This window comes from Ambystoma mexicanum, chromosome 2q, assembly GCF_040938575.1.
Source record: "Ambystoma mexicanum isolate Mex_15411 chromosome 2q, UKY_AmexF1_1, whole genome shotgun sequence".
Taxonomy (NCBI): Eukaryota; Metazoa; Chordata; class Amphibia; order Caudata; family Ambystomatidae; genus Ambystoma; species Ambystoma mexicanum.
Genome location: NC_090924.1, coordinates 1204482554 through 1204497849, shown reverse-complemented (window position 1 = coordinate 1204497849; position 15296 = coordinate 1204482554). Strand labels below are relative to the sequence as shown.

Below are 15296 nucleotides of genomic sequence, written 5' to 3'. Positions count from 1 at the left end.
GGATCCTTTATATTTTTTTTGCACAGATCGTTCTTTTTCAAACTTTACCAATAGTATTGACATTTCAAGCATGCACGCGGTGACGTCACACGCTTGCGACGTACATCGATCAACGTGATGCTGTCACGCTCTCCAGACTGTATATAAAGACCTCCGTTTTCACGCATTAATTAACATCCGGGAAGCAGATCCAGCTAGATGATGACGTTCTCCAGAAAGGATCTTCCAACTTTATGCACAGAATAGAGTAAGTTTTTATTTAGTATCCTGACAATATTTCATTTGAAACTCCATTTGTCCTACCTGTTTCAGGTTATTTTAAACCCCATACTAAGGTCTATTATTTCTGATTTCAGGATCCCTACGGAATCCTCTTCTTACTATTAGCAAGTACATTGCTTAATAGCTGCTTGGAATTTATCCCGCATTTGGACCATTGCCACTTGCTAACCATCTCATCTTTTTGGATGTAAGTTACCAATTTGACCACTTCATTTCTTATTTCTTACTTACTCTCTGGCTTTTTTTATACAACTTATGCAACCCCATTTTGTATTTAAATCCTTTTTAGGACTAGACTACTCTTGAATCTTTCCCTTTTTACTGATCAGATTGAGAAGCCATTTCTCCAGCTATTAGCAAAATATCAAGAAAGGACTCAGTTTCACCACTTATAAGTTTTTAGGTAATCATTTCATGTATTCCCAATGTTTACTCTGATTAAACAGTTATGTCACCAAGGTATTTAGAAGTGCATATAGTTTTTTTTTGACTGTGACAACAAATGTATCAGAATTTAGTAGATGACAACAATGAACATCATATTCACATGACAATTTCTATGGGATAACACAGATAAGTTGGTAAAACAATGTGAAATATGTATGAAGTATTATGCTGTTTTGAGCTACACTGTTAATAGCGTCCACCTCAATTATACTAATATGTACTATTTGATTTTTTTCTTTATATATGATTGTGAAAAATTGTGAAACAAATTGTTCAATCGCCCCTGAAGAAGTGATTGATTCACGAAACGCGTTGGGCCATTAATTAATAAATCTACTCATTTTTGATAAAGAATAATCAACAGAGCCAGTGTGTTTGCTATACGTTGACCTTTGTTAATAATTGTTTGCTTATACAAACTGAATATGATGGTGCATAAATAAAAATGTCAAAATAGCGAATTTATTCAATATATTTATCTATCAGGACTCCTGACAGAGCCATCCATATAGAGTGCAGAGGACGGGAGTTCCCGTAATTGGGAACTTATTTCTTTGTTGGTATGGAGCGAATGAAAGGTGTAACTGTTGTGCAAAGTGATATGCAGTGATATGCATTGTGATTCACCAACAACAAATGGCAAAATTGCTGGGCTGATGAAGTATTCCTACACACCACATTGGGGGCACACACTGTGAAACTTTGTAAATTGAATGAACACATATGATTACATTTGACAGAAACATTCCTTTCATAATTCATAAGTTATTACATTGTTGGTATTGTATGTGAGAATTAGACACGTTCCCAATCGATTAGGCCTGGTTACCATGCATGAATAGTTGAATATTATGCATTTAAATATTTATTTTGCTAAGGTGTATTGTCTGATTTAACACTCCATACTTACTGTCCGGTCCCACCCCTAATTGTGGGACCAAAAATAACCTGTATTTGAATTAGTTCTGTAATTTATTTCCATGTCAGATGGAAGTCAACGGTGTTCCCCTAGCTTTATGCTGGAGAAGCCATCACAATAACTTAATCACAGGTAGCTTGTCTACAAAAATACATGTTTACTTGGCTGTGGAATCTCCCTACTTTTGCACACATACATAATTGAATGGCTCAAACGATACTATATCTAGACATCTATTTATAAGTAGCAGAATGCACCTTGCATTTCCTTACGTGCCGCTTGTTGGCTATTATAGGATACGCTACTGCTACACATGTACAGCATAAATCACTTACTAGGATTAATATCAATTCTTAACAGCACTTTCTATTCTCAAATATTATCAACAAGCTCCAGTATCAAAGAAAAGTTACCTATAAATCATCATTTGTATGAATTACATTTAAATGAATTCCCCCTAGGCGTAGATGGAGTGCTGTGGGTTCCTAGCATATGCTTATAAGTCAAATACCAGCTATGGTCCTTCCCTGCTTTAAACACAAACTGAAAACGTTCCTGTTTGAGTGAAATAGAGCTCTACCATGTTATGCCTGATCCCTTATCTGATTTTATATGTAGCCTGTTGTCTTTCAATCTTAGCACTCCCATGCCTCAGGGCCTTTGTTCCATCGCTTTGGAAGTAAATGAAATAAATAAATAAATAAATGTTGGGTTGCATGAAAATCTACAGGTTTGGGTTTAGGGAAGCTGTACTATCACTTTAGAGGACAGGTACTATTTATCTACCTCCACAATCTAGAAACATGGTTGTGTTTTTGCCTGGAGGTATAATTGTCCTTCCCACTAGTTGGCAGATGAGATTATCTGGTACAGGGTCCTCCCCGTTCTGCAATATGTCATGAGCCGGTTGTGTATTTTCATTTAAACTTGTACCATTTTCTATGGAATGGAAATAGCCCAGCTAAGCTACCGTTAAGCCCAATAACGTCTTTGTTTAAATGACTAGGCCTTCACTGGTTAGTCTATCAATTCTCTCTCAGGCTATGGATCTTTGACTTTTGGTTCATTGCCTCAGTTTTACACGTTACAGAGAAAGAAAAAACACACTGGGCTCCATTGAGTTGACTTTCATCGCAAGGGACTGCAAGCCCTTCAGATACATTATATTGGGTTGCTGTTTAAATTAATCGTTACATGGATTCAAATATACTGAAAAAGCAAGTTGTATTTCACTCTGAAATGCTACAACATTCTGCTTGCATTCAATTGGTTATAGTGTTTTAGTAACTGGGCAATGTGTGCAGGAAATTACTATTTGTTCTACACTAAATCAGATTGCACTTGGGTTTGAATAGAGCAAAAAAAAGTGCATTTTACAATCAATTGTTTATGCATACAATATATAAAAGGTTCTCGCCCCAATTCCACCCATTCAAGGGATTTAGCAGAGAGATCATTATAGAGGAGCTATATCTAGTTAAATTGGGAGGTTTTATACTCCTTTTTATGTAATTATTTGAAGACACAGAGCCATCCAGGACCCTCACAACATCATGGTAATCTCCCAGTCATCCACTGCCCCTCTGCTCTCAGGTAAAATCTACATCAGGCTTCCACTTGGACAAGGCTCATGCTCTCTCTCATCCCTCAAGATGTCATCACACCTCAGCACTCATCAATTAGAACAGAGGTTTACCTTTCTACAGCCTACAAAAGCCCAGATATCTCTTCCATTATCAGTGGTTTTGAGCTTAAATTGGTTTTCATTTTTCCACATTATGTCATATTTACATCACAATTTTTGTTTGCGCAACTTTCCCATTGTCTGACATAATAGGTCTAACCTCCCAGACAATACCCCTTTTTTAATAAGTGAGAACGATTTTAAACATATGACAAGATGGTCCTTGACATTCTTGCCCTCAAAAACATATTTTATCCCATACGTCCAGACAAGAATATTTTCCATCAGTGAAATTTAGATTTTAAATTCCCAGGATCAAGCCAAATTCATACCTAGCAGACATAAATCTGTGGGATGACATGTGAATGAAATATTAATTTCAATATGATGTAATACTTATTACTAAATGGTAATATAGTGTGTAGGGGATTTCTCTCACAGTTTCTGTACACTTGGTATTTTTGTTTCAAACTTCACCATTGGAAAGCTAGAGCCAATATCACTTATAATGCATCAAATAATATAATTGAATGCATCAAATAATATGATATATTATATGATGTGGCATTTATAACACACTTGTACACAAGTGTTTCTAGGCACAACAAGACAAGGAGGGGGAATCTAAGGGAGAAATAATAACGATCTGACTAGGCCTTGTGTCATTCAGGTCACACAAGTGTGGGGAAGAGGGAAGGGGAGAAGTATCAGGTGGGAAGGGAAGGGGCAAGTGCAGTTAATTCACAAGTGCAGTCAGCAGGTGGATCATAAGTGCAGAGAGTAGGCACTGTAGGGTTGCAGATACAGACCCTTAAGTGCTGGGGAGCCTAGGGGCAGTGTGAAGGCAACTGGACATGCAGGAGCCTGGGACTGAGTTCAGAGGGTGACCAGTTGACCAGTGCATGGAGCAGTCAGGTGCCTCAGCAGGGGAAAGGAACATAATTTATATGGTCAATATTTATTCCTGTTGAACTCTGTATGTGAAACCGTGCGTCAGCATAATGGATCGTGTGGACAGATGTCAGAGGCTGCTTTGTTTCCATTAGCTTAAGGCTCCATTTTTATTTTTTTTATGGCAGGTTAATGTCAGAGTTGAACATTAAGTGCAATGATGTCCCTTTAATACCTGGGGGTAAAAGTAGGCCTGCTCATTATGTGACCAACTCTGATCGTATCAGTTCCGTAGACCATATTTTTGGCTCTACTGAAATGAGTTCAATGCACATATACGTTATTTTCTAAGCCCCAAGTGCATGATCCATTTGTTGTACTAGGCTCAATGTGTTGCTTTGATGGCTAGATATGAGGATCTGTCATTCCAGATGGTGAATTGAATTACTGATGAAACTGCAAACACATATTGGCAATACCATAATCAAAACTACTATTTGGCTATGTAGATTAAACAGTAATGCATTCCTGTATATGTTCTAACATTCCAATATGTAATTATGAGCCTTTAAAATATGATTCTCTCCAATTATAATCCAATCACAACAATGTATTTGACATATAGATGTGAAATGATATTCCACTGGGTACATCTTATTGCTTTTGAAAAATAAGCCCTTTTACATTTTCATTATTTCACATGATTTGAATGAAATACATTGAACAAATGACATTGTTAATTCTGAAACATATTGATCTTTGTAGCAAACATTAGGTTTGGAGGACTAGAAACTTTCTTCACGCATATCAAAGTGGTGTTCCATTTAAAATCACATGGCATGTGATTTATGAAATTACACATGAATACATTGGCTGGTGGAGTTTTCAAACAAAGCATTTTAGTGATGCAAACTGGGCTCTCTTTATATACTTGACAGAAAAAGGTACCAGTTAACCGGCTTTCTTGCATTTTACTCCACATTAGTTGTATGGAATGGTGTTCTATAATATGTATAGAAAGTGTCGGTCTGCATTGCATAGGCTCATTATGTTTTATTGAAGTAAAGTACCACACGTTCTGTTCATGGTTGGGGGAAAAAGAAACCATACATAAACACAGCAAGGTACCATTGATTCCCCCAGTCTCTATCCTCCTTTAACTTTCCCCTAAAGAATGCACAAGACATGTTTTGACCATCAGTCTGTAAAAGCAAGCCAGTTATTTCAGCTGCTCACATGAACAAGGCAGGCCTCTTTAAGTGTTCTTCATTCTACTTTAACTGACATACTAAACACTTGAAAGAGCAGTACTGACTGTTAATTGTCTGTGTGCTGGCAGGCCTGAACTGATGCTTCTAATGCTGTACCCTTTCTGTCCATGATATGGAATCTTGCACTGCCACAGCTGGCGTTGAAGCCACTGGTGTTGAAGCCACTTCTGTACCCATGCAGTCCATAAGAGGGTCACTTGCACTGATTATTTGCATAACATAATATTTGCAAAACAAGATATCTTTCACATTGTTTCTATCATTGCTATGTGCATTATGGACATGAGAGTAAATAAGAACTGTTGTTGGAAAAGTAGTTCTGTGCATGAGGGGGAAGCCTGTATTACTTTTTTTTACAGAGGGCATCACAACTAGGTACATAGCTGCAACAGGTTGTCTGAAATCACAGGCAGGAGGGGTGTTTCATGGTGACCAAAATGTCTTGGCATCTACACAGTGGGGACTGACATGTTCTGTTGACCCTGGATGCTTGACACAGATTTGAGTAATGGTGTAACTTTCAATGTATGCTAGGTGTTTGGAAATATTTTTCTTTTGGGATTTACCCTTCCTTTAACATCAAATGAAGGCCCTGCAGTTTGTTATCGCCTGAAACCTAACCTTAATTGTGGCAGAAAGTAAAGATGTTGTACTTTACGTCCATTGCTCAAGTCACCTTTTATGGGGACTGGTCAGTCCTTGTGGTTACCAGCACCAGGGGCTATGACTCTGTGTGATTCCTGTGTTGTCTTAATGAAGCACACATCAACCTATAGTGGAGTGGTGCAGGGTTATTATGTATCCCTTTTTATTTATTTTATAAATATTTATTTGATCATTTCTGGTGTTTTGACAATGTCAGTAGTCTTCCCAACTCAACCTGGGTTGGGTGGCCTACCAGGGTGGAGGACAGATCCAGTCCCATTTCAGAGGTGGACAGTGGCAGTAGAGATGGCCCCAATTCCTGATCCCTCCTCAAGTGCCAGCTTATATATGAACAGTACCAATTTGCTTCAGCCCATACCTCTTGAGAACTATGTTGCTCAGTTTCTCCTTTTTTGTAGAACCAGAAATGAGGCAGCCAAAATATGTAAATAACACCCACACCACAGCAATCCATCAATGTCCATTGTCAGACATATCCAGTTATCAAAACACCAGAACCAGCAAGGAGGGAGAGAGACAGTCAATGGAAACATTGGGTGCCTGCTCTGCTGTCAGAGATGGCTTGCAGCACTACATAGCACCAGTGAACATGAAGCACTCACATCTAAAAAAGAACTAACACAACCAATACAACATATACATGCTACTAAGTGATTTTTGCCTAACTATTGTTCTCCTAGCTTGGATATTACCTCAACACAAACTGGATAACTCTGCAATGTGGGCCACAATTGTTACAGAATGTCGGGCCCACATGGGAAAAAGGGCCGGCTCTTAACTCACTATTTGTAAACTCCAATGATTTTAGCACTGTCCACGAGCGGAAGATATGTCCAGACAAGCATTATGTAGATAACAGAAAGTAGGGGTTAATAATATATATATACTAATTTGGGGTCTAAAGATGCCTGGGCTAGGATGAAAAATGATGCATCTAGACAGTAGAGTGAAGGGCAGCCCCAGATGCCTGCTGGAAAACCCAATAAAAACTCCTGAATCGTCTCAGGGTGGTTGGAGTCTTCTTTAAGACATCTGTGACAGTGTCCAGAATGAGCTGGAGGCAGCAGATTATATTCTACATTTATTTAGTTTACTTTTTAAACATTTATTGTTTGAAGCATAGTGCAATATTGAATACCAAATACTCAAAATAGCCATGACATGTCATTTTGGCCCTGTCCTTTGGCCATTTTGTCCCTAGGCCTTTTTTATGCCCTCTCATGGCAGGAAGTGCAATACATGGTGGCACATTTGCTGGTACCACCTTGGACTGCTCAGATAAGGTAGAGGTGGGGAATAGGACTTGTCAAAATAAAAATTCCGAGGAGGGGCTGTCTGGGCCCATATGAGACAAGAACCTTTCCATGATTGGACAGCCTTTGTCAGTTTGAATGGTACAGACCCTAACTATTGGTGGCCTGGGGCAGCCCCCAAACCGAATTTGGAATATTAGGAGGAATCCTGAATCACTTCTGGAGGTCTTCAACTGGAGCCATACCCCTACGGAGAGGAGCATTGTTCTGAAAAACCTAAAATTGATGCTGAGGATGACTAGCACTACCCACAAACAAGTGCCAGCAAACCCCTCCCTCTCTTTTAATGATTCCAAGAAGACCCTCATCGGTGCTTCAAACCTTGCGCTGGTAGTACTAACCGGCCTGGACCATTGCACTAAACGCCCGCCACCAGAAGCTGTTGGAAGAGCCCAGGAAACAACCTGTGTGCTGCCCGGTTTAACACAATGCTTCTTCAGTGCACCTGTTTCCATCCCATGATGGAATTTGGGACTCTGTATGCTGTTGACCTGTGGCCTTAGACCCTCCTTCCTGTTCTAGCTGCTCTCCTGCATGAATAGAGGCCTTCCTGAAGCTGTATCCTCTTCATTGTTATGATTCCTGACTGCTGCCCTTGATTGGGGCAAACTTCACTGCTTTCCATCTTAATCATGTCCTGGGGTCCAATCACATTGCATGACCTGCTGTAGCTGCTGTCCTGAGTGGCTGTGGTTTATCCTGCTGTAACATGTTAAAAACTGTCTCATTGGTGCACAAAACCGCTGTCTAGCCGGAACCAATTCCTAAGCTGAAACCAGCCACTGTATCTGAAGCCACTGGCCCTCCTTCAACCAGAACAATAAGTGAAATAAGAGGCCACACCAATTATGAGTGCTCTAGGGATGGGCACTCAGAATTGTACGATGTAAATTAACTGTCCTGTTGAGATTTTAGGTTTGAGTCTTAAGCTTACAGGGATCCTCTTAGTGTGATCATTTTGATCCTTTTTTCAGGCACAAGTCTGCTGTCATTGCCATTGTTGCAGAGCATAATTTATGCAACATTTTCTCCATTTAAATCTGGCTTGGAAATTCATAACAGGGAGTGATCCTGTTAATTTGTACATTTCAATTAAATTAGGGAAATGTTTTTTAGATTCTGATTTGATTTAATTGTCACGTTACAGAGTGTATTGCTCGCCAAGAGTGCACGAACAGTTATTTATCACCAGTTCATTTGCAGAGCAGAGCAAATACTTTGAACGCAGGTAGATGGAGCAATAACTCACAACCAGACACGCAGTTAGCAAAATAATGAGCACTTATACTGCTATTTATTCATAGCTAAGAAGCAACAAGTGATAAAAAAGAAATAAATCACATAAAAGATAGAGAATTAAAGAGAAAATACATCACAATGGGCGTAGCTGAATCCCTCATCTCGCCAGAAGCGGCTGGAAGACCCCGGTAACAGCCATGCAGAGAGCACAACAGCCCACAGGAAGATCAGAACAAGGCGTCCCCCCTCCGACTGAGGTCTTTGTGTTTTTTCCACCTGACCTTCCCAGAGCTCCGCATATATGCCCCCCTCAAAAAGGGGTGGCAAGTTCTCGAACCTTCTGGCATTAGCGCTTGCGCATTGCTGAGTGACCGTTGGTGCCGGCCGGGTCAACCTACAGTAACCCCAAGGAGCAAAGCTTCCCTCTTCTAAAGCACCACGGAAAACAATTCCATAACTCATCCTGAGACCTTGGAGCGAGACATAACAAAACCTTTTATATAACTGGTGCCAGCCTGCACCTGTAGATTCTCGCTTTCCTAGCACTGTGTCCTTGGCTGAGGCCTGCATACCAGGCTCAGCAACGAATAACATTGAAATCATGTTTTTTAGCAAAGCAAGTGCAGCTTTTAACTGAGGCAATGGAATAAATATCCATTATGGCTCTGAGTGCCCCCAGAATGCACTGCGCATCAACGCCATGTTTTAGCTCAAGCATCACAATTCACCCTTGGATATTTACCTTCCATAGCTTAGTGGTAGAGGAGCCGGTCTCTGAAACCGACGAAACATCAGAACTAAGTTGGGAATACATTGAATACAACAACAACAAATTATTATAATAGCCAAAATAATACAAATACAAGCAAGGGCGTAATGCAGTGTACCCCCAATGTCAGGAATCCATATAAATAACCAATCCCACCAATTCCCAGTCTGATCTTGAGACACATGGGAAATGAGGTCCCTTAAACCTCTAATATGACTTTCAATGGATCGTGAATGGTCACTTAGATTGAAACAGCACATACCTTAAACTGCATTACAGCCCAAATTATGTTTCAGCAAGAGATAATCAACGGCAGCCCTGTTTTGCAAAGTAGCTTTTCTAATAACTTTGCTATCAAGGAGCAACTCTTCTCTTCTCTTGAGAAGTATGATTAAGTCCTTTTACCTCTAAACATGCTAGTTTAATAAAAGATTTGTAACCCCCAGCAGCTAAACCCCAGACTCCCACTAATGAAAGGGCTAATGCTAGAACTTCAGCCTCTGATAACAAATGCACATGTGAATCACAATCTGGAGATAAACACACAGATTGAAATGTTGACCTTTTGCTTCGAGACATTGCTGGGTGTAAAGGGAACATCATTAGCCCTAATCGAGTTACGGCACATGGACCTCCAGAAATGTTAGCTGGAATGTAAGTATATGTGATGTTGCCACATGAGAAGAGCCATCCTGTTGGAAGTTTCACGTGACTGGTAGCTATCACTGTATGATTGCAAGACATAGTATTATTCACACTGGTACATGTGCTTGGAACTCGTGAACACAACCTTTTCTCAAACGCAGTTTGATTTTTCTGTTTGGTTAAAATCAGCTGTTGGCATTTGCCAATTTCTTTTACATTGCAGTTCATAAAGTAATACACATCGCCTTGAGTTATATTGTATGTTATAATACGAGTCAAGTTTCTCCAGGTGCGATCTGTTTCCTGGCAAAACCTGCAGTACTCATAGATGGAAAAGGATTGTCTGATATCAGAATCTTGAACTGCAGAATCATTGTGCATGATGCCAAAAATGTGCTTTAGAACCGGAACTGGTGTCATTACCGTTACTAAACAAGTAGTCAGCAAAGCTTCTTCATGATGCACATCAGTAAGGCAAAAGTGCGTAATGTTGAGTACCTGTTGGGCCAAATATGTCCACATATTCTTTGTCTGGGTAATTCCTGGGGAATATTTTTGCCGTCCTAAAGATATCTGTTGTATAGCTGGCATCAACGTTCTTTGCATTTGCACCTGATGTGTTTTTCGCATTCCACAAATCAATTTCTTCGGTCTGGCTGGCTTTTCAACATCGGTATAAGGCTGCTTTCGGGCATCATTGATCATCATAACAGTTTCGCATTAGTCGTTGGCACAGATGTGACATCCCTCACGGACAGCAGCATGCCGTTTGACTCTCCCAAACGGAGTCCATTTAGTCCCACAATTGCACCAGCCAGACACAGGATCTACAAGGCAAACCCAGAAAAGAGATATCAGTGTTGAAAATCACTCTCTTAGGTAACATTTGTCTGCGGGCACATACTGGCATTTTTTCCTACCGGGCTCCATTACTAAAACAACCTGGTCTTTGCCTGATGCAATAACATCTGTGGGCACTGGTGGGCCACTTGGTTTTTCAACCCACACCTTCGCACCCGGTACCATACTGTCTGAAGAGCCAAAACCACAATCCCCATGGGTAGTTAACACTGTGGGAGGCTCCCCCTTTTTAATCATGGACAATTTAACAGGAACAATAATCAAACGGGCCACCTTATGGATCGGTAACACTTTGTCCCCACTATTCATCAAGATGACTTTGATCTCGCCTTGGTAATCGGCATCAATGACCCCTCCCAGCACTTGAACTCCCTTCAATGCTAGGCCAGATCTAGGGGCAATCCATCCCATATGCTCTAGAGGAATTTGTACCCCAATCCTTGTTCCAATCACAAAAATCCCTCTCAGGTCTAATCTGATTTCCTCATGAGAATGCAAGTCTACCCCTGCTGACTCTGGAGTTGCCCGATAGGGAGCTAAAGAACCCGGGGTAATTTCCCAGTACAATAGGGTCTCTCTGACTGAGTTGGATTGAATCTGTAAAGCAGGAGTCATTAGCTGCATCAAAGGAGTTTCATGATTATTCACAGGCCTATTGTTTAACACTTGCACCACATCAAACACACAATCACGCCAGCCTGCTAAACTGCCATCTCCAGATTTGCGCAGCTGTTCTTTCAACAAACCATTGATCCGTTCGATTAATCCTTTAGCTGCAAGGTAATAGGGCACATGGTAGAGCAATTCAATACTCTTTTTCTGACAATATTCATGAATTAATTTGCCTTTGAAGTGTGACCCATTGTCACTTTGAATCTGCAAAGGCACCCCGTAATGCAACGTGATCTGATCCATCAACTTAATGGTGTTCACTATTGTGGCACGTTTGACCGGTAAAACCATCATATATCCAGAGTATGTATCCACAATAGTGCATGCATACTGACAGCCTTCACTGATTGGCAGGGGACCGATGTAATCAATCTGCCAAATTTGACCTGGTAATTTAACTCTTCGCAACGTACCCTGGGCAATCTGAGGGATAGGCCTGTGCTGTTGGTGTTGGCACACTGGACATTGCAAAATGATTGTTTTCACTACCTCTAAAGGAATACTGATTCCTCGAGCTTGTGCCCACCTGGTAGTAGCCTTTTCTCCAAGGTGCCCTCATTTCTGGTGAGCCCACTTGGCCAAACCCTCCAAATTGTCTTCCGGAGCCTCTGCATCCACAGATGAAATCTTGTTGTGTTCATCTGCAACAGAATTAAACCAACCTTCTAATGAATCTGCAGCACAATGCGTATCCACATGATACACAGTGACTTCACTTTGTGATAACATTTCAGCAATATCTTGCCACAGTTCTTTTCCCCACAACTCTTTTGAATGAATAATCCACCCATTCTTTTGCCAGGTTGGCAGCCACACCGCCAATCCATTCGCCACTGACAATGGATCTGTGTACAAATTACATCGACCAGGGGTCTCTTGTTTCAATGCTTGGTAAACTGCGTAAAGTTCTGCAAACTGACTGCTCTTCCCTTTCCCTGACGTTGTCAAAATCTTTTTTGTCTTGGGATTCTAAGACACCGCTTTCCAGTATCGCTCAGTTCCCACATATCAGGCCGAGCCACCTGTAAATGAGGCATGCTCTGTCTGCTCTACGGTCAGATCGCCATAAGGTACTCCCCATTTCACGGGAGACTTGCGTTTTTCAGACACTTCCGGTGGTATGTAATCTGAGGGTGGTATGTTGGCCACTTGCTCATGTAATTTGGAAACCCCACCCTTCCCTGATTTAGCTCTGTCATGAATGTACCATTTCCATTTGATTATGCTGGCTTCTTGAGAACTATTCTGTGTCTATTCTGTGTGTTTTGGGCGAGCTCAGCACCCATTGCATAATCAGGATTTCAGGCCTCATCAACACATCATGCCCCACTGTAATTTACTCAATATCGACCAGGGCCCAATAACATGCCAGCAACTGCTTCTCGAACGGAGTGTATGAGTTACCAGCATCGGGCAACTTACGACTCCAGAACTCCAATGGCACACGTTTCCTGTCCTGTTTCTAACACACACTCCAGTTAGCATAATTGTCTTGCACAGACACATTCAATTCCACTTCACCTTCCTTCAATGGCCATAAATCAAGCACCTGCTGCGCAGTGTCTTTCGCCAAATCAAATGCTTTTTGCTGCTCTTCCCCCCACTGAAACTCATATTTCTTTCGGGTCACTTTGTAGAGGGGAGCCAGTATCTGCCCTAAATGGGGAATGTGCTGTCTCCAAAACCCAAACAGCCCTATGAACTGCTGAGCTTGCTTTTTTGTTCAATGGAGTGTTGAACTGAAGAATTTTCTGTCGGGCCTTCACGATGTCCATTATGCCACTGAATCCCTAAGAATATTACTTTCTCAGCTGACCCTTGAATTTTGTTCGGGTAAATCTCCCACCCTTCCTTTTTCAATCCTTCCATAATGACTTCTAACTGGTTTTGCACACTGCGCTCATCCTTGCCCTGAATCAAAATATCATCAATGTAGTGAGAGATATGTATGTCAGGTTTACATGGTATCTTGTCTAAGTGCTCTGCCACCAGCCGGTGACAGATAGTTGGGCTATGTATGTACCCCATAGGTAACCTCGTGAAGGTGTACTGACGGCCGCTCCAAGAGAATGCAAACTGTTCTTGTCACTCTTCAGCAATTGGCTCAGAGAAAAAAGCATTGGCTAAATCTGCCACTGCATACCAGGTCCCCTCAAACCTTTGGACATTCTAAATCAAGGTAATGGCATCTGGGACTGCGGGCACCAATGGAGGAGTGTGTTTATTTAACTTGTGGTAATCCAACGTCATCCTCCAGGACCCGGCCTCTTTTTTGACAGGCCAGAGTGGGTTGTTCCACGCTGTACTAATAGGGCGTAACACACCCGCCTCTAAATACTCTTTGATGGTGTCTGAAATGTCCTTGTGCCCCCCGGGAATGCGGTATTGCTTCATCGCTACCCGATTGGTCGCCAGAGGCACCTGCACTGGGGGCATCTTCAATTTGCCTATGGTAATGGGTGTGCAGGTCAATGCACTCACCTCAAAATGATACGTTTTACCTCCTAGTCCCAAAGTCAATCCTTCTAGAATGTCAAAGCAAATTATGTACTCGGGTATCGGGACAATCAACACTTGTTATTTCTGCCTAGTCAAATTGCCTATTTTCATATCCACTTCTGTTTGTACTGTGGGGTTCTCCTTCCCCCCTAGCCCGGTAATGGTAAAGTGTCTGCCTTTGAATCGTGATGGATTTCCATGAATCAGAGAGGCCTCCACCCCAGTGTCTATCAATGCTGGCACCCCTTGCATATTTCCCAGCCCCCAAAAAATCTTAACATTAACATTGTGTCGCCTAGCAACTTTTATGCGAGCGGACACTGCCGGAGCTTGGCCATAACCCTAGTCAAATTTTGAATGAGTGTAACCTGACTCTCCCTCTAACATTGCACTCACCACCTTCCTCAAATCAGCATATGTTGGCTGGTATGGGGAAGGTGTCCCCATAAACCCTTCTTCCTGTTCTTCCTCAGGAGGGGTGGAAGGTGAGGTGTCCCTCTGTGGCTTAGTCACCACCTGTTTCTTTACCTGCTTATAGCGCTCTTTGGCTGCAAGCCCTCTCTTTTTGTATAGTTCATACATTACCCTGGTTTCAATGCCATCAATTTCTTCTCGTGGCACACCATCTTTTAACAAAGCCAAAAACATGTCTTTTCTGGACACTCAGGAGTCTCTACTATCTTGCCTCCTACCTTCAGTTCTTCTCTCACTGCGCCCCTCTCTCTCTCGAGGCTTGTCATCACTCTTGTCCCACTCCCCTAAGTCTGCCAATTGCCGGATGGCATCCACTACTTCATCAGTGGGTTTGCCCGTCATACCTACGAGCAAAGTCATAATGACACTTTTGTATGCGGGCAGTGCAGTTCTGATCACCATGTTCCTGGTTGAAACTGAGAGTGGCACGGCCCCCATGTGTCCTGTAGCATCTACATGAATTGCCTCCTTCATAGCATGCTCTCTGACCTTTTGAATCGCCTCTTTCAAAGTGTACCACTTCTTTTCCTTGCTAGGCCAATCTGTGGTAATGGGATACTTAGGGTTACATGCCTGGGCTGCTAGGTGCAACAAAGACACCTGTGAATCTTGCCCATTGTCATCAGGGGGCGGCCCTGCCCTTAAGACCTCCTGTACATTGGTG

The 15296-nt window shown here is 41.8% G+C and overlaps 1 protein-coding gene and 1 long non-coding RNA gene across 3 annotated transcripts in view; one reads left to right on the top strand and one right to left on the bottom strand.

Annotated features, from left to right (window-relative positions):
* AGMO (alkylglycerol monooxygenase) overlaps nt 1-15296 on the top strand; it is a 1424437-nt gene that overhangs the window by 1342691 nt on the left and 66450 nt on the right. The window lies entirely within an intron of this gene.
* Nucleotides 8737-15296, bottom strand: part of LOC138570040 (uncharacterized) — a 799187-nt gene continuing 792627 nt past the window's right edge. For both annotated transcript variants that reach the window (XR_011303384.1, XR_011303385.1), the window contains exons 7-8: nt 12186-12300; nt 8737-10953 (exon numbers count right to left, since the gene is read on the bottom strand). This is a non-coding gene — a long non-coding RNA (uncharacterized lncRNA). The remainder of the gene's footprint in view (nt 10954-12185; nt 12301-15296) is intronic.